This window comes from Ictalurus furcatus, chromosome 11, assembly GCF_023375685.1.
Source record: "Ictalurus furcatus strain D&B chromosome 11, Billie_1.0, whole genome shotgun sequence".
Taxonomy (NCBI): domain Eukaryota; kingdom Metazoa; phylum Chordata; class Actinopteri; order Siluriformes; family Ictaluridae; genus Ictalurus; species Ictalurus furcatus.
In genome coordinates, this window is record NC_071265.1 from 12,388,013 (window position 1) to 12,407,237 (window position 19,225).

The 19,225-nt window shown below is 45.5% G+C and overlaps 1 protein-coding gene across 2 annotated transcripts in view; it reads left to right on the forward strand.

Annotated features, from left to right (window-relative positions):
* Window positions 1-15,321: 15,321 nt before the first annotated feature.
* The window catches only part of ywhaba (tyrosine 3-monooxygenase/tryptophan 5-monooxygenase activation protein, beta polypeptide a), a 40,257-nt gene continuing 36,353 nt past the window's right edge, over window positions 15,322-19,225 (forward strand). Inside the window, exon 1 of one of the 2 annotated variants that reach the window (XM_053636913.1) lies at window positions 15,322-15,464. The gene's annotated coding sequence lies outside the window, so the exon portion shown is untranslated. Of the gene's footprint in view, window positions 15,489-19,225 lie in introns of both variants that reach the window. The other variant, XM_053636912.1, reaches the window with a different exon arrangement.

Here is a 19,225-nt window from a genome sequence, read left to right on the forward strand (position 1 = left end):
TGGGTTCTCAGCAGCTCGGGAAACCCCTAGCACAGCCCCGGCAGCCCCGCGGATGACAGCGGCCCCTGAGCACTTCACACCACTGCACCGCCTTTGCACCCACACCCTCACAGAATTTAAATAAACTCTCCACATTTGCCCCATAAACGGCCTCTTGTGTGTCTGTGCTCAGCCCACCACTGTCTAGGTTCGCGACACACAGTAATGGAGGTCTCTTTAACTCAACCCTGCTCCACACAACTGGCAGAAATCAGGGTTCTGACTGCTGCGTGTGAACTAGGGAGTGGTAAAACCTGTACAATTTATATTGACTCATATGCATATGGAGTATGTCATGTATTTGGGTCTATATGGGCACAGAGAGGATTTCAGAGGGCATATGGGTCCACAATTACTCATGGAGCAGCTATATCAGACTTGTTGTATGCTATGACCTTGCCTGCTGAACTAACGATTGCGAAATGTCAGGCTCACAAGACTGATAGTACTTTTGTTACTGGGGTAAATGGCAGCAGCAAAGAAAGCTGCTTTAGGAACAGCACAGATGATGGCCTTGATAAACCCGGGAGAGGAAGAGGTCCGGCACCCAGAAGAGGATAATATGGAACAAATTGTGAAAATACAAAATGAGGCCAGTGAGGCAGAAATGGCTAAATGGGGCAAAGAAAGAACAGTGCATGGGGTTGTGGCAGAATGTAGATGGCTTGTATGTGGTCCCACTGAGTCTCTTCCCGCTGCTCATAAAAAATGCACATGGTGTAGACCATGCTAATAGAGGAAAAACCTTGAAGAAAATCATGGAAGTTTGGTGGTCCCCCTAATTAGCTAGCATGATTAATCAGGCACTAAATCAATGCGAGAATTGCATGTGACATAATGTCCACAAGAGCTTTACAACCCTTATAGGGAACATTCCAGATCCAAGGGGCCCATTCAGACACACAATAATGGACTTTATGGATATGGGCAGTGACAATAGGAAGGAGGGTAAGAGATACATATTGGTGGTAGAAGACTGCTTCAGTCATTGAGTAGAGGCTGTTGCAATGGCCAATCAGGAGGCATTAACAGTAGCTAAGTTTTTGTGTAGGGAAGTTATTCCATGCTTTGGTGTCCAGGACTTCATCAGCTCAGACAATGCTCTGCATTTTCTTAATATGGTTATTGATGCTGTAGCTAAGGCGTTGTGTATGGAACATAAGCTGGGGCGTGTGTACTATCCACAGTCACAGGGCATGGTAGAAAGGGCAAACGGAATAATAAGAAACAAGGTTACAAAAATCTGTGAAAGCTTGTGGCCTAACTGGGTTCAAGCATTGCCAATAGCCCTAATGAAAATGCATTCCCAGACTAACCGTACTACTCATCTAACTCCAACAGGAAATGTGGACGGGCCACCCTATGTATATGGTATTTACTCAAGGTTCCTACAAGGACCCGTCTCTTGAACAGCTAGAGGTTAAAATGCAGGAATATGTGAGCCACCGAACCAAATTCACAGGCATTTGTATTCACAGGTTCACGAGGCAATCCATGGTGAAGACATCACTGCACCAGAGAGACTTGTGGAACCAGGGGACTACATGTGCATAAGCACGTTCAAAAACAAGCACTTCAACTACCCTCGAAGAGAAAGACCATTCAAGGCGGTCGCAACAACTCCAACTGCAGTAAAGGTCGTAGGCAAAGATCACCGGTACCACCTAAACCACTCTAGCTGCTGGTCTGGAAAAGGCAGAAATGTAGACGCCTGCATCCCAATGCAGAAGAAGGTGGCACCCTCACTGTAGATGATCAAGAGGACTTAGACTTTGTCTAAGCGACAGCGATCCAGACAACCCACAGCAGGTCCGTCCCACAGAACACGTGGACAAGTTAGGAGGAGGGGAGAGCACAGAGCTCGCCGACAGGCAGCAGGTGACAGTGACACCCCTATGATGGGTGAACGTTGATGATTCCAGGCGGAGACTCCCCATGGGTAGTACCAGACGTGGCTGATATACCGCCTGAGGAAGTCCCTGCTCCTACAGCCTCATCCTAGACCCAGGCCAGATTCCTGAGGGCCCTTATATTTTACGCCAAGGCTGGGGAGGGAATGGTGCAGTTGTTAGAGGAAGACTGTCACCTCGCACGAGCAGCAGTTTGGGATTCTAGCTCTACAGGATTTGGGAGATCATGACATTCTTCCTGACCCCCAGCAACCCCAACAACACCCAAATGCCCAAATTCTACCGCTCCTCTCACCTGAATCTGTAGTTCCATTGCCGCAGGAAGCCCATGCAGTTGGCCCAGATGCCGTACCCCAATTGGCTCCGAGGCCATACCCCCGAACCAGCCATCGCACTAAAATCCAGGTGCTTCTTGCGGCTATCATTCTAATAAGTGTTGTGGGAATGACCGCACTTCTTATCATTCTAGGTGGCACTAAGGTACAAAAAATAGTAACCTTGTTTGCAACATCGTTGCACCACACTACCGTCAGAAACAGCAGTACGATTTTTCATTTGCGGGTGCCTAACACCGGGCAGACTGACGCTATACTCCCTCGCAGACAACGCAGACACACTAAGGGCTTGCCCATATCAACGAGCCCTACTAATCTTGATACTATAGACTGTAGATGTGCCTTAGCTTTGCTTAAATTGGCCCAGGGTGCAAAGTTGCTTAGAGCAGACACCATCTACACCGTCCATTACAGAACATGGGGCACGCAGTGCTCCTCATTAAGAGTTGCAACCCGACAGTCGCCAGGAGCTGATTTCCTGCATCAGAGGACAGGCACGCTACAGTCCTTCCAACTGGTCGCACAAGTAGGTCCATTTAAAGATTACTGGTTGCCCAAAGTTGTTTCTCTGCTCGGCCGGTGCCTTCATAGTCAGTAATATTACCAAGATGAATGGGACAACTCACTTTAGAGGTGTGAGTAAAATGTCGCACCTCCACTTTTCCTCCTGTTGTAACCACACGGCATGCAGTGATCACCTCCAAACTGTCGTAATCGAGAGGACCCCCACTACCCAAATGGTAAAGCTGCAGAGATATAGCATTTATAAGGAGGCTACCCGCCCCAGTAGTAATTTGTATTTGCAAAGTTACCAATCACACATGTCTCATATGTCATGAGCATAGTTCTTGACCCCCACTCATGCAACCTTTGGGAAATTTAGATGAATGTTTAGTAGAACCGTATAATGTGCACTACTTGTGTCCTATGGTCTGCCTGTTGGGGGCAGCTTCATTTAGCTATGGTTCAGTTTGGATGCGCAACGTTAGACAGAGCTGTGACTTTTTTTGCCCAGTTACTACCCCTCTCAATGCTTCTATTCCAGTATATGTTGGCTTCCTGTCTACCTTTCCTCTCTGTATTTGCTCTGAGGAAGGCCTTGATTTTGTAGGCAACATATCTGGCAACTGTTCTCACATGTACAGACTCATTGATGGTTCATATACAGGTGCCTGATGTAGTAGACACTCTGCCCTTGTCAGACATATTTTGGTATTGTGGAGGAGACAGGGTATGCCAGACCCTCCCAATGGATTGTCTGGGGTGCTGCAGCCCAGTACACCTGGAAGGTAAGACTCATGTACTCCAGTTGACTAACGACCAAAAAGGGACATTGCAGAGGTATCCTTGTGAACAGATTATGTGTGGGATGTTGTTGATATACAGTATTCCAACTGGACCCTGGACCCGAGTGTAACCCTCGACTTTGGTGGAACACCTGTGGGTATCCCGAATCACTATAAGGCCATTGAATTGGTGGGTGGCGGATTTGCCACTGTGCTACTGTCCAGCATCCAAATAGTCCGTAACACCACATGGATTAACTATATATGGTTCAATCAACAGCGTTTCATTAACTATTCAGTCAGTGCTTTTGGTCTGATCCGTGAGCAACTACATGCTACTTCTATTATGGCTGCTCAGAACCGCTTCACTATTGATCAAATGCATGCCCAGGATGAAGGAGTGTGCACCATGGTTGGGGCTGAATGTTGTGCCGTTATACCCTTGCATACAGGAACACGTGGTGACCTCATCAAAGTCCTGATCTGGCTTAAACAACTGCACAAGGAGCATGTCCATAACACAGGTTTTACCTCCCCATTGGCCTTCATGGTTGTCTTGGTTTTTCTCCGCTGATTAGGCATCCACATTGACCCGCCTCGGCATTGCTATCGCTATAGCTTTGTGTATTATAGGCCTCATTGCATTTCGCGTCATCCCCCTTGGCAAGCACCTCATCCTTGTTGCTGTTTATAATGTTGCTGGCCAACATGTGGTCATCCAGACTTAGTGCCAGTCCCTTTGTCTCCTGTGGTTGAGGCATGTATGTCTCAAAGGGGGGAGGGTTCAAGTTTAACATAAAAGTAACATAAAAGTTTAAAGTTTAATATAAAAGTTCAACAGTCTAATATTCCAGCTTAAAGGTATATCATGCAGTGATAAAAGTGTAGAGTGTAGTATGTAAATACAGGGATACAGGTATGTACTCAGTTTTTGATATGATCCTGGAAAGTTATTTCTTCTATGTTGGGGAAATAAGTATCCACACAATATACTATAATCGATGTTTCCATAATCTGTATTTGCATGAAGCCTTGGCTTAATTACACACGTACTAGTTATTACTGTGCATGGCAATAATAACAAGTAGAGAATGCTGAAGCAACACTCAGTAATGCATGACCAATGCTTGCTGTGATTATTAAGGAATGTGCAAGGAGGCTATGTGTCTAGGTGCAAAGAAAGAACAGACTGGACTTCACACCACAAGTCATCACTAGCAAGAAAAAGACAGGAAGGAGTGCAGGAGAAACAGGAGGTCCTGGATATCTGCATAGTAAAAAGGGGATTGATGAGCCATGCCCTGGGTGTAAATGCTAGCCTAACCTCTCCCCAAGGGTGGCACCCTGCGATACGCAAAGAATCTGGGTCGAAGATTGCGTTTCGGCGCATGGTGGACAGAAGGACATGTAAGCAGAGGTGGACTAGGACATAAGACATGATGATCTGTATGTGGCGTGAGCCCCATGAACAATGAAGTATGGAACAGAATGGACTGTTTGATGGTTACACTTGTATCATGATGAGTATTGTGGTCATACTGTCACAGTGAAGCATATTGTCATTAAACTGAAGCAGGTGTAGCCACTGTCGAGCATGGTGGCTGGCAGGGTGGGAATTTTTCCTTGCATTTGGTTTAAGTTTTTTTCTTCGGGTCAGAATTCTTTTGGGAAAAGCAAAATGAAACCTTGAGTCCTGAAAATACAAGGTAGTGGTCAATGAGGCCTATCCGAGAAAATAGGGATGTAATAGGGACATTATCATTAGATGTAGTCGAAAGTAGGAGCGTTATTATTGCATGAAGTAGTCAACAGAATATACTAAATTGTATCACTTGATACTCAGTACTCAACAAAATAGTATCAACTCACATCAGCAAATTACATGAGCACCTTGAATTAGTTATCTACACAAGTAGGAACCATGGCAGTGTATTGGTATGTGTGTCCTGCTCAGCCTGGTCATTGGTAATTATGGCCAGTTTTACAGCTGCCATGTTATTTTGAATGGAACAGCAGTGTGAGAGTGGACATTTTACCTCCAATAGCTCGAAATTTGCTTGAGAGACACCCAGGTAAGGCAATTGTATAGGTTTCATCTGCACTTTCACTTAGGGGTGTACTCACTTTTGTTGCCAGCGGTTTAGAAATCAATGGCTGTGTGTTGAGTTATTTTGAGGGGACAGCAAATTTACACTGTTACACAAGCTGTACACTCACTACTTTACATTGTAGCAAAGTGTCATTTCTTCAGTGTTGTCACATGAAAAGATATAATCAAATATTTACAAAAATGTGAGGGGTGTATTCACTTTTGTGAGAAACTATATATATATTGTAGGAAATTAGCCCACGGTGGGTGGAGCACAGACACACAGGAGGCTGTTGTAAGGTTGCCAAGTGAGTTTTTCTTTATTTTTGGTGTTCAGGGGTGCGTGTGTGTGAGTGCGTGAGTGTATGTGCGTGCTTGCGTGTGCTTGCGTGTGGGCATGGGTTGCAGGATTTGCCGGAGTCGTGCCGGTGCTTTCCGGACAAATGAGGGCTCTTCTGGGCCATCAGGCAATGCCGCGAGCATAGTCAGGGAACGGAGGCTTCGCTCGGATCTGAATCTTCTGAAAAGAAAACACACACACACACACACACAGAGAGAACGTCGATTAGTCAACACCAGAAATGTCAACAACAATGAGCGTTAGTAGAAAGCCATGCGCACATATCACGTGAGAGGCTCCTCCTCGATCGAGCGGAAGAGCAGCCTTTTATACTCTCACCTCGTCCTGGATGGTGGAATTTTCCCGTGCGGCGCACCATTCACCGGCCAAGGGTGTGTCAGTGGCTCTGCCCCACCGCACGTACTTTCAGGCCGTCAAAATTCTTGAAGCGGGGCCGTCTCTTCAGCGCCAGCGCAGCAGTCGGGGAAGGAGCGATTTTAATTCCTTGTGCGCCGGCTGTCAATCCGTCGCGCCAGTACCCCCCCCCAGCTTCGAGCCTACTGCCGCCACGTGTCGGGCCCACAGGGCGTCCCGTCTTGAGAGGCCATCTGCATTTCCGTGTTCGGTCCCTGCCTGGTGCTGGACCCAGAACGAGAAATCCTGTAGGGAGAGGAACCATCGAGTCACCCAGGCGTTAGTGTCCTTGACCTTGACCATCCACTGGAGTGGGGTGTGGTCTGTCACCAGGACGAAGTGCCGCCCAGCCAGGTAGTACCCTAGTTCCTTGATGGCCCACTTTATTGATAGGGCCTCCCTCTCCACGGCCGCATACCTCCTCTCAGCTGGGGATAACTTTCGGCTAATGTAGAGGACTGGGTGCTCCTCCCCGTAGAAGGTCTGTGAGAGGACCGCGTCCAGTTCGGTCTCAGATGCATCTGTGTGCACGGTGAACAGGCGGGTGAAGTCCAGGTTACATAGCATGGGGGCACTGGTGAGGGCTTCCTTCAGGTCCTGGAATGCCCGCTCTGCATCTGTAGACCATTTCATCCGGTCTGGCTGGCCCTTCTTTGTGAGATCTGAGAGGGGGGAGGCTAGAGAGGAGAAGTTAGGCATAAACCTACGGTAGTACCCCGCCAACCTCAAGAAGGCACGTACCTGTTTTTTTGACGGCCAAAATGGTACCCGAGGTACTGTGCCTCGGTCAGCCCCAGGTGGCACTTTTTGGGGTTGGCTGTCAGCCCAGCCTTCCGGAGCTCCTTCAGGACCTCCCCTAGGTGGAACAGGTGGTCCAACCAGGTGGAGGAGTGAATGACCACATTGTCCAGGTAGGCAGCTGCGAAGACACGATGGGGTCGCAGGACAATGTCCATCAGCCACTGGAATGTCGAGGGCGCTCCATATAGCCCGAAGGGGAGAACCCAGTATTGCCAGTGGCCATTTGCCGTGTTGAAGGCCATCTTCGGTCTCGCCTCTGGGGCCAGCACCACTTGCCAGTACCCCATTGTTAAGTCCAGGGTGGAGATGAACCGAGCCCTCCCCAATCGCTCCACTAGGTCATCCACCTGGGGGCGGGGATAGATGTCAAACTCCAAGACCTGGTTTAGCTTCCGAAAGTCATTGCAGAGGCACATACTTCCGTCGGGCTTCGGTACGACTACAATAGGCCTGGACCAGGGGCTGTTGGACTCCTCTATGATGTTGTCCCGCAGCATCTGGCTGACCTCCTCCTCGATAGCCCTACGGCAGGCCCCCGGGACCCGAAAGGGCCGCTTCCGCACCACCATTCCTGGCTGAGTCTTGATCTCATGTTGTACCAGCTGCATCATACCTGGGGAGGTAGAAAAAACATCGGTAAATTGCCCCACCAACTCTGTCAGGTCCTTCTTTTGGGTGGGGGTGAGTTCTTCTCCCAGTTGGACTAAGGTGCCCTGGTCGTGATCTGTGTCTAGGGCATCAAATGCAGACAGTACCGGTTCTGGCTCTTTTCAGCAGATTTATGTGGTGCGTTTGTGTGTCTGCTCGCTTACCGGGCTGCTGCAGGTGATAGTTCACGGGACCTCTCCTCTCGAGGACTGTATATGGGCCCTGCCACCGAGCTAGCTATTTGCAGGAGCTGCTGGGTACTAGCAGGAGTACCCGATCACCAGGTTGGAACTCACGGGGTTGTGCTGGACGGTTGTACACTCGTTTCTGTTCCTCCTCGGCGGCTCTCATATGTTCCTGGATGATCGGGGCCACTCGGTCGATCTTCTCCTGCATCTCCTGTACATACTCGATGACCGAGTGGAACAGGGAAGGCTGTCTTCCCAGGCTTCCCGTGCCATGTCCAGCAGTCCTTGAGGTCGCCGTCCGAAGAGGAGCTCGAAGGCTGTGAAGCTCATGGATGCCTGGGGGCACTCTTGGACAGCGAAGAGGATGTATGGCAGGAGGAGTTCCCAGTTTCTCCCTTCCTCGTTTACCACTTGGCGCAACATCTGCTTTAAGGTCCGGTTGAACCGTTCAACCAGCCCATCCGTTTGTGGGTGGTAGACCGATGCCTTTAGGTGTTTCACCTTCAACAGCTGACACAGATCAGACATAAGCTTTTACACAAACGGGGTACCTTGGTCAGTTAGGATGTCTTTTGTGATCCCCACATGGCTTAACAGGAGCACCAGTTCCTTGGCGATGTTCCGGGAGTGGTACCGCCTCGGGGTATCTGGTGGCATAGTCCACGATTACCAATATATACTTGTGCCCTTGGGCAGTTTTTGGGAGCGGCCCGACGAGGTCCATGCTGATCCTCTCGAAAGGGGATGATGGGAAGCGGGATGAGTGACAACAGCAGGGGCTTCCTTGGGGCCATGCGTTGGCACTGGGGGCATTGTTGGCAGAAGCGCCAGACCTCTGTGTCCATGCCTGGCCAGACAAAACGATCCTTCAGCTTCTCCAGGGTGTTTCTTGCCCCCAGGTGGCCCCCGAGCGGATGGGCATGGGCCAGGTGCATCAGGGCCTGTGTTCTGGCTTTGGGGACGACCAAGAGGTCCACGGCCTCCCCTCGGCGGTTGGTCCGGTGGTACAATAAGCTTCCTTTGACCAGAAAGTAAGAGGAGGGGAGTCTCTGGTTAGGGCTCTGGTCGACCCCCTCGATCTGGCACACCTGGGCCAGCAATACTTCAAGCGGCTGTCCTCTTTCTGCTCTCGGCCAAGTTCCCCTGCCGGTTTACCTGCTGGAACACAGACGAGAGAGGGTTAGAGTGTGTGCAGCTTACTTTCTGTCCTGGCGTCCACCTCGCCGCGGGCCAGGTAGGCCTGTCGCACTCATGCTTCCTTCACTCGCTGGGGCGGTTTCGGCAATCCAGCGTGGGGAGGACACGCCCCGGCTGGCCAGGTTTTCTGGGTTTTCTTTGGTGTCCTGTGGTCTGGCTCGGTTGGGCTGGGCTCATCCTTGGGCGTCCCGTAGTCCGGGCGGCCTTGGTGGTGCTGTCCCTCTTCGCCAAGTGCCAGGGTGGTCAGGGTGTGTTCCAGGGCAGTCAGTAGTTCCCTGGATGTCCCGGGGGTTTGCATCCCCACGGCCAGGCGTTCGGTGGGTGGCAAGGTCCTCAGGAAACAGTCCACGGCCACCCTCTCTACAACCTCGGTGGCAGAGTGCATATTGGGCTGGAGCCACCTCTTGGTGAGGTGCAGGAGGGTGTCCATCTGTCCACGTGGCTTGGCTCCCGGCCTGTAGTGCCACCAGTGGAACTCCACCGCCGTCTGGAGGGGGTTCCGCCCACACCATGCCATGATCTCTCTCTTTACCTGTGCGTAGTTCCCTGCATCCTCCTGAGCGAGGGCATAGTAAGCCGCGCGTGCCTCTCCAGAAAGCAGCGGGCCGGGGATGCGCGGCCACTCTTCGATACCCCAGCTCTCCTGGTGCGCAACCCGAAGTGTCGAAGGCTTCCAGGTAGGCCTCGATATCGTCCTCTGGGGACAAGTGGGGAAGCAGGTCCTGGGCTTCTCAGCAGGGATCAGGGTGAGGAGGGGCGGTTACAGAGGTCGTGGCTTTCAGGGCCAGCAGCTCCCGGGTTGCGACCTGTAGGCTCTTGGCGAGCTGCTGTGTTATGGTCTGCTGCTGGAGGCTGGCCTTCATCAGTTGTTGCAGCAGGGACTCCATCTCTGGAAGGAAAGGGAAAAAAAAATTTAGGTAGGAAATTAGCCCGCGGTGGGTGGAGCACAGACACACAGGAGGCCGTTGTAAGGTTGCCAAGTGAGTTTTTCTTTATTTTTTGGTGTTCAGGGGTGCTTGTGTGTGAGTGCGTGGGTGTATGTGCGTGCTCGCGTGTGCTTGCATGTGGGCGTGGGTTGCAGTATTTGCCGGAGTCGCGCTAGTGCTTTCCGGACAAATGAGGGCTCTTCTGGGCCGTCAGGCAACGCCGCGAGCGTAGTCAGGGAACGGAGGCTTCGCTCGGATCGAATCTTCTGAAAAGAAAACACACACACACAGAGAACACCAATTAGTCAACAACAATGAGCGTTAGTAGAAAGCCATGCTCACATATCACGTGAGAGGCTCCTCCTCGATCGAGCAGAAGAGCAGCATTTTATACTCTCCCTTCGTCCGCTGGATGGTGGAATTTTCCCGTGTGGCGCACCATTCACCGGCTGAGGGTGTGTCGGCAGCTCCGCCCCACCACCACGTACTTTCTTGAAGCGGGGCCGTCTCTTCAGCGCCAGTCGGCCTAGTCGGGGAAGGAGCAATTTTAGTTCCTTGTGCGCCAGCTGTCGGTCTGTCTGACGTAGATATTCATCCAAGCCAAGACAGTGAGCAGCCAAGAGAGAGAAGGTCCAGATGAATCAGGGTGTTGGCCAGCTGGACAGAGAACAGAGAGAAAGAACAAAAAATTAGAAAGTATACAAAATAAAACAGTAATGGTAACACTTACATATATCCACATATACATGTACAAGCACATGCGAAAAGTGTGGAAAAAAACCCAGGTATCAATATACTGTGTGGAAAGAGCACAAAGCTGAAAACACACACACACAAAATGTTTAAGAAACACCAAAAATGTATAACAAGCTTAGGATTAGAGAGAAAATATGTGTAACAGTAAGCAATAATAAAAACATATCTCACCCATCATGAAGGAATGAGAAAATATCCAAAAATGTCCAGAGCAACAGTGCGGTCGGATCTGCTCACCTCGGTTGCTGGAAGTGGAATGCCAGTGAGGGACTTGAAAAAAATGTTAAATACTATAAAGAAAAACATTAAGATGAGGGGATATCCAATGGTTGAAAATGGGTTTTAAGGGGATTCCAAAGTGAGGAAAGTTGATTCTAATAGGATTTAAAAATGAGAAAAGCATAGTTTAAGGGAAAATAAAAAAGACATCATTAAAACATATTGGGATTTCAAAAGAATGAGATAATTGGGCATAGACTAAAGATAAGACTGTATAAATAGGGCATTGAGTCTGTGTACAGATTCAGATCATTTTGGGACGCCACACTGATTGGATCTCATGTTGTTTTTTGAACAATAATCTGGATTTTAGCTTCTCTCATCCATCGTGTTCTAGATTTTTACTTTCAGTTGTGCTTTTGACTATGATCACTTACGGAAAAAGGTAATTAGTACTTCTAGTCATTTTTTGACACGACAAAAACTAGGCTTTGGAGGCAACACCAAAGTCCTAATTCATCCCCTGGTATCAGGACTCCTCTGGACAACCGTGTTGACTCAGACCAAATGGACTAACAGCTAAATGGAAATCAAAAGCTCACCATTCTGCTTCCCATGTGGATGAGCCAAGACAGGTTCCTTGTAGAATGAGCCCATCGAACCCCCACATGGACAGTCAAATTTCGGATGCAAAAGCAAAGGGTACAGGCAGCGGTTAGTCCTCGCCTCACCCATCCACTAATTCTTGGGACAAATTTGCCAGGGTTTCAGGAGTTAGTAAGAGAAATGTTTGTGGATGGGTCCTGCAGTAGTGAGGCACGATGTGGAATATGTGCAGCATTGGCTGGGGAGGCAGTGCCAGGGACTTCAATATCAGTTGAGAGGGACACAGAGAGTGGGGAGGGCTCTGCCACTCCACCCGTTGTGGGCATTCCCCTTGGGGATTTCCCCTTGGAATAGTGCGCAACAAGACCCTGAGGAACACCTTTGACCAAGTGAGAGAATTTCATGGTCAGCAAATTCAGCCTAATGTTACGCTATCCTACCTGTACTTTTTATAGTAAGGATAGGTTATTTTGAGTAATGCAGGACACTCAAACCAAGGAAGAAATGACCCAATTGTTGGTATTGTAGAGTCATAGTGAACTCCTTGCAGTTCATCATAATCCCATGGCTGGGTATTTGGGGCAGGATAAAAAACTAAACTGTCTCATGGCCTGTTTCTAGTGGTTGGGCATTCATGATAATGTTCAGATGGTGTGCGGCATGTCGTGAATGTTAGCTGGTGTATCCACTGGCCAAACCAAAAGTGCCATTGCACCCTCTTCCATTAATCGAGGTCCCCTTTGAAAGAATTGGCATGGACCTTGTCAGGCCATTAGACTAGACTGCACAAGGGCATCCCTTTGTGTTAGTTTTATTGGACTATGCAACACCATACCTGGAAGCCGTGGCTCTTTGCAACATCTCAGCATGCAGAGTTGAGGAAGCACTCTTCCAGATCCTGACTGACCAGGGCACAATGTTTATGTCAAACATCCTTCACAAACTATATGAATTATTAGGGATTAAATGGATTTGCATGAATGTTTACCATCCAAAAATGGATGGGCTGATCGAATGGTTCAATCAAACCCTTAGTATATGATTCATAATTTTGTTCAGGATGATGCTCAGAATTGGGTTATGTCAATCAAACCCCTGTTGTTTGCAGTACAAGAGGTCCTGTAAACCTTTATGGGTATTGTACAGGTGGAAGCATGTCTTAGACGTCATTAGGGAAAATTGTGAGGAGCTTTCTAACACCAAAAATAAATTCAGTATGTTCTGGACCTACGAGCAAAACTTAAGTCACCTAACACAGGAGAATTTGCGTTAGGCCCAAGAACAACAGGCCCAGCTGTATGGCAGGGGTACTCAGCTATGGGAATTTGCAGTGGGAGATAAAGTACTCGTTGTACTATCCATTTTCTCTAGAGATCAATTTTGGTTCCAAGGAGCTAGGCCCGTCCTGAGTCAAGATATTGAGGTTTCCGTAAACACAACAAAAAAAATTTGTTGTGTGCCATGACACAAAGATGGTCATAGTAGTTAAACCATGTAAAATAAAAAATGTAAAAAACTGTTGGTTTTGCATTGGCAATATATAGAGGTAATCACTCAAATATTTTAGAAAAATTAAAAATGGTCAAGCAACCAACTTTGTAATTACTGGACCACATGAGATGGAATGACCCAAATGCAGAATAATTGGCTTTGCCGCTCCTATACTTTCAGAAAAGACTGTAAGATCAGTAAAACAAATTAGCTTAAACATCAAAATGTGCAACATACCAAAAAAATTGCAAAGAAATCACAGTTGAGGGTCTGTTAGAACAGGACATGGCTTTGTTACAGATCTGTCAAGAGCTTCAGGTCTGTGTGTGTTGAAGTGTGTACATTCATGAGGCTTGACTGTCATGGCCAAAGCCATCAATCACCTTTTATTTAGCAGTAAATAAATCATATAAAACACTATTCCTGGAAATACTTTTTGAAGCTTAAACTTAAATTGAAAGTTTGTTGTCTGTCACATTCACTAACATGGGAAGAATTGTATTTCAGCCAGCCACTAAAGGGCCTCAGAGACATTTTGGCTTCACTTTTGTATCCCCATCATGACCAATATACAGTAATTGGTTTCATGTCATAAAATTAATTAAAAGTAATGGACAATTACAGTTTATTTTTACAGTTGCTAAAAAACAGAACTCCCCACAAACTGTGATGAATTTTTTTGTATTGTTTTAAAAATTATTTTTACACAAAATCAATTTAATTTACAGTTTTCAAAATTCTTGTGCACATTCCTCAAACTTGAGCTCTACCATTGTACCAGTGTAAGTATGATTCTACAAACTCTGGGGCAGTAAAAATCACCTGGATATCTGTATTATTATTTTTTTTAAACTCACAACACACAAATGGAGAATGGATAACAGAGGTTATTATAAGAGCAAAGGGGGACTAAATCTGGAATGGGATGTTCAACGAGCACATATGAGTGTGATTAATCAGGTGTCCCCAAACTTTTGGCTACATAGTATACTTCATATGTTGTACAGAAAAAGTCATCAGGTGTAGGGCTTGGCCACTAATTTGGTTGGGTCTGGAGTTTTGTCTCTCTGTTCTGGCTAGGCAAGAAGTTAAGGAAGCAGACTGCCTTTGTGTTTTTGTTTAGTAAAGTACTCCAACCAGAGTCTATTACCGTCCTAACCCTAGACTTGGGTATAACAATTTGCTTATCTAAATATTTTATATTATGACAAGACCCAGTAGCATAGAATAACATCTGATATGCATAATCAGTGAAAAGCTAGAGACTGTATTATATTTTTTGCCTTTACTATCTACTAAATAATCTGTGATACATTGAGTAGTCTCCACTACACCCTGCTGGCTAATTCTGTGTATCATTTGTTTGTGTTGGAGTCTTGTAAACTGCTTTTTATGTGTGAACACTGCCCTTCTTCCCACCTTTCCCCATTTGCCCTAATTTATCTCCTCCAAGAATATATTTAACTGTGGTTCCAAAATTCCCATGAGTGAAAATGTTCACACTTGCATTTATACAATTATATATAAAAAAAAGCTAAGTGCTATTGATAGACCTTGCAAGTCAGAGACATATACTGTACAAGGTCATTATGACCATGTCATAGTAGTTTTGGACAGAGACTTACGTTCAGAAATAAATATAAATAAAATTAAAAATACACATATAATTAGGAACTTAATTATGACATCCTTGGTGCTATTATGAAAATGGTGATGATTATGATGATGATGACAATTGATAACAAACCATTGTGATGAGGTTATAAGTTTAATTACAACCTCAAGTAGAGTTAAATTTCTTAAACAAAAATTTAAGTTTGTCAGATCTTGGCGGGGGGGGAGAGAGGGGGCTTTTAGGGTCTGTCTGTTAGCAGATGTTTTATGTTTAGTTCTGGATTATTTAGCCGCACTATATTCCAAGATTTGAAGACCTGCCATTTTGTGCCCCATTTTGCATTGGCCAAACTGTCAACCACCTCCTGTCAACAGTTACTATAGTGATTACTTACGTCATCCTGCAACGGTTGCCATAGTCTTGGTGACGTCAATGGCCCTGTAGAATGCCTAAGAAACCCCGGATAGTGGTTACTATGGATACTGGCCGGGGTGGAGTTTACAGGAGGCGGAAGTGTTAACGCAGGCGGAAGTGGTACTGCCCTGAATTCCCTGAGCAGCGAAACGGAGGACGGATTGATACTCCAAGCATTTAGAGACAAAAAGTAGGACTCGAAATATATTTAAATGTGAGTTTCATTGCTCATTGATTCGACTGATATCAGATTGTAGACTGTGTAAATGTACTGAAGGATATGCTGGTTCATATATGCCTCTGAATGTTGATAATGGCGGAAGGTGGTTTGGGGCTGGGTACAAGGACTCTTCTTCTTTTTTTTTTTTTTTTTTTTTTAAATAGGCCAAAGCGTGTGATGAATGGCGAGTATTTCTTTTAGCTGAAATGTCGGATTTCATTATCGGTTCGAACGATACACATTCTGTGTTTATTTAGATACTAAACAAGACACTAAACAGAATAGTAAACAAACATCTGTAACTGAAAGGAAGGGTCCACGACTCACTTGGATTCCCTGACCGTCGTAAAAACTAGTTGGCTAGCTAGCTATTGGCCTTCGTTATCGAGAGACATTTACTGCGGGGCAGTGTTCAGGGGCCTTTGTCGTGTATTGACGAACACATTTATTTGCTGAAAAAGATAACGCTTTTAATTATGTCACAAACGTAAGCCCTTTAGTGGTTGTGTTCTTTTGATTCTCTGTTTCAGCAAATTCCGCAAGGGAATGCGAGAGGGCGTAGCTAGCTGGCCGTTTTTCACAGGGAGGCTACTTTCTTAGCCTGCCTGCTAACGAATAGGAGCGTAGTTGAACGCGCTGCACTGCAGTGTTAACTAGCTGGATGTTTCAAACGGTATACAACAATCATGGTGGTGTACAACAAACCGGATTGAAATAAAAATCGCATATTTTAACCATACTTGTTACGGTTTTATATTTAAAATAAATATCCAGAAATCTTGTAGATTGAATGACATGTTTACGGAATTAGGCCAGCTAATTCAACATTTCTGTAAGCCGCCGTGACTGTTCTCAATCTCACATTATAGCGCTTAAATAATTCTAAATGCGCTTAATAATTATTTTTCAAGTAATATATTTAAGCGAAAGGCCGTCTCAGCTACAGCCTGCCATGGCAGCTAAGGCTAGCACATCTGTGCTAATGGCAGTTTCCGGATTTAGTATTTTGCTACTTTTACATTGTTACCTATTCATTTAAATGGTGATGTCAAGAGTTTGAGTTGATTCGTGCGAGTAGCCGCCGCCCTGGGCGTTGTCAAGGATATGCAAACACCTTAGCTAATACCCAGATGCCTAAGAACGATTACATCACTGGCCGATCACAGCTACCTTCATTCTCGACGCTGTTACACCGCGCTCGCTTCGTGATACTGAGACAAATGCATTTGCACTTGGAAGATTTCATGTAGCTTGGCAGCCAAGTTGCACATGATTTACGGCAGCTTCCCTTGGTTGTAATTTGATTAAATTCTGAATATGTTTTTATGAGCGAACTCAACATTACCTAGTAGTCAGCACTTTAAATTAGATTTAATTTAAATTACTCCAGTTAGAGGTGGGTTTAAGCAAAGTGTCACACTATTACCACAATACAACTCAAAATCTGACATTTAGTTATATTAAATGTGATCAGTTTACACTTTAAGTAATTGGTTTGGGGAATCTAATTTTTTTTTCTAATGAGCCTTTTGTTGTAAACTCCCTTTGACCCCACCCAGTTTATCAAAATGTAAGATTTTCCTCACTGCATTTTCTGAGATAAAAATGTTATCCTGTTTTTATTATTATTTTTTTTTACTTTAAGGGCTGCACAACTGAAATGACATAATTACTAGTACTTTTACAGATTAAAACTATATTGTATTGTAATGCAATGCTCCTAATGACAAGATGGCATTGATAAAATTGGATCCAATTAATTTCTGTGTAGACTCATTTTCATAATTAGCTTCTGTGGTCAGTTTACCACCAACTGCAAAAAGAAAGAACAGATTCATTTTTCATAATTGCGTTATCCTGGTCAGGGTCATGTTGTGTATGTGGAGCCTGTCCTGGGAACGCTGGGTGTGAGGTGGGAATATATCCTGGATACAACACCAGTCCATTGCAGGGCATCACATGTAGCAAAACCAATCCACCTACTTCCATGTTTTTGCAGTTGTCTTTTCATTTTCTGCTTCATTCAAGTTGCATATTTGATACAGGTGACTTCTTGTATCAGCTTTCCACTTTATTCCAACCATAGACATTAAAGTGACTTCTTTCCTGCTGACTTCACCTCTTTGTGCCAGAATGGGAGCAAAACTGTGTCTACCGGGTGTCCTGAAAGTCTCCATACATGGGGGAAATGAACACCGTTTAGCAAAGTGACTTGTGTGCTTGGGTTCATTGTTTTGCTGCATGACCCACTTCCTCAAATTCAATTCTTAAACGGATGTACTGACATCTTCCTTTAGAATTTGCTGTTATAATTCAGAATTCATTGTTCCATCAGTGATTGCAAGCCGTCCTGGCCCAGCAGAACAGGCCCAAACCGTGATACTACCACCAGCATGTTTCACATAGGATAAGGTTCTTATGCTGGAATGCAGTGTTTTCCTTTCCATTTATTCTTTCTTATTTAAACCAAAAATTCTGTTTTGGTTTAATCCCTCCACAAAACACTTTTCCAATGTTGTTTTTGGAGAGCAGTGGCTTTTTCCTTATCTGTAATACTGTAAAAAGGGAGGGAAGCAGTATTTTTGTTTAACATAATTTATAAACTTCATTACTTGCATGCGGACATATTAAAATGCCAAGACAGTGTTTTTTAGGATTGTATAACATCTAAGAATGGCCAATAAAACTCAAGACCCAAGTGGCTGATAAGCTGTTTATTACCTTGTTTACCAGATGTGATCTGTGCACTGTTTCTACAAGTTGCAGTGCCATGCTCTTTACTCGAGCTGCAACAAATAATTGATGATAATCGATTATGAAAATCTTTGTCAAGGAATCTCATTATTGATTAGTTGGTCTGCGCATGACACGGGGTACATTTTACTCATTGCGGTACTTCTGTTCTCTACAGTGTAGTGTGTGAATTTTAGAAGGGTGGTATTGCCTCAACTTGAAAACTAGTAATTTTTTACTAACCGGAAGTATAAGCTGTTACCTAGGTGATGGCACATGACGTCATGGCGCCGCTAGCAGAATACCCAGTCAACGACAATGAATTTCTTCAGTTAGTGCTTGTCAGCGTTACCCTTTATGCCCAACGTAACCTCAGTCACCATTAGACGGAGGCATAACCGTCAAGTGACAGTGGAAAAAAGTGAGTCCTCTAAGGAGGATTTTATATAAAATGCAGTGATCTTAACCTGCAAGCTTTACAAAGCGGAGCTTTTGTAGCATGGAAACACAACAGTGATGCAGGAGCACAAACTTATGTTTATTCCCAAAATGCTCCACTGTCTGCAAGGGGTTGGAGAAACTGGTACGAGTTGCTTCAGAGGTTTAGTTTAATTCAAGTTTGTCATATGCTGTATTTGTGTGCTTGCAGTGTTAATCCCGTCGCTTATTGTAATGGGAGCGATCTATTAGTAACAAGGCCGTGTTGCTCCTCACTCGCAATGTAGATGCTGCGAGGTGCAGTGCAAGTAAGATCTGTAATGTCATTAAAACAGTACGTGAGTGACAAACTTTAAGGTGCAGTGAAAGTGAGATTTTATTAATTTAGGACTGTAGTTTAATTCTGTGTTTTTTTTTTTTTGTTTGTTTGTTTGTTTTTTTGGTGGGGGGAGGTTGTGCATCCATAAAAATAATGCATAAATACATAAGTTTATATAATATAGAGCTGGGGCAATCACTATATGATGGTTCATATCATTCAGTATTGATAATTATTGATA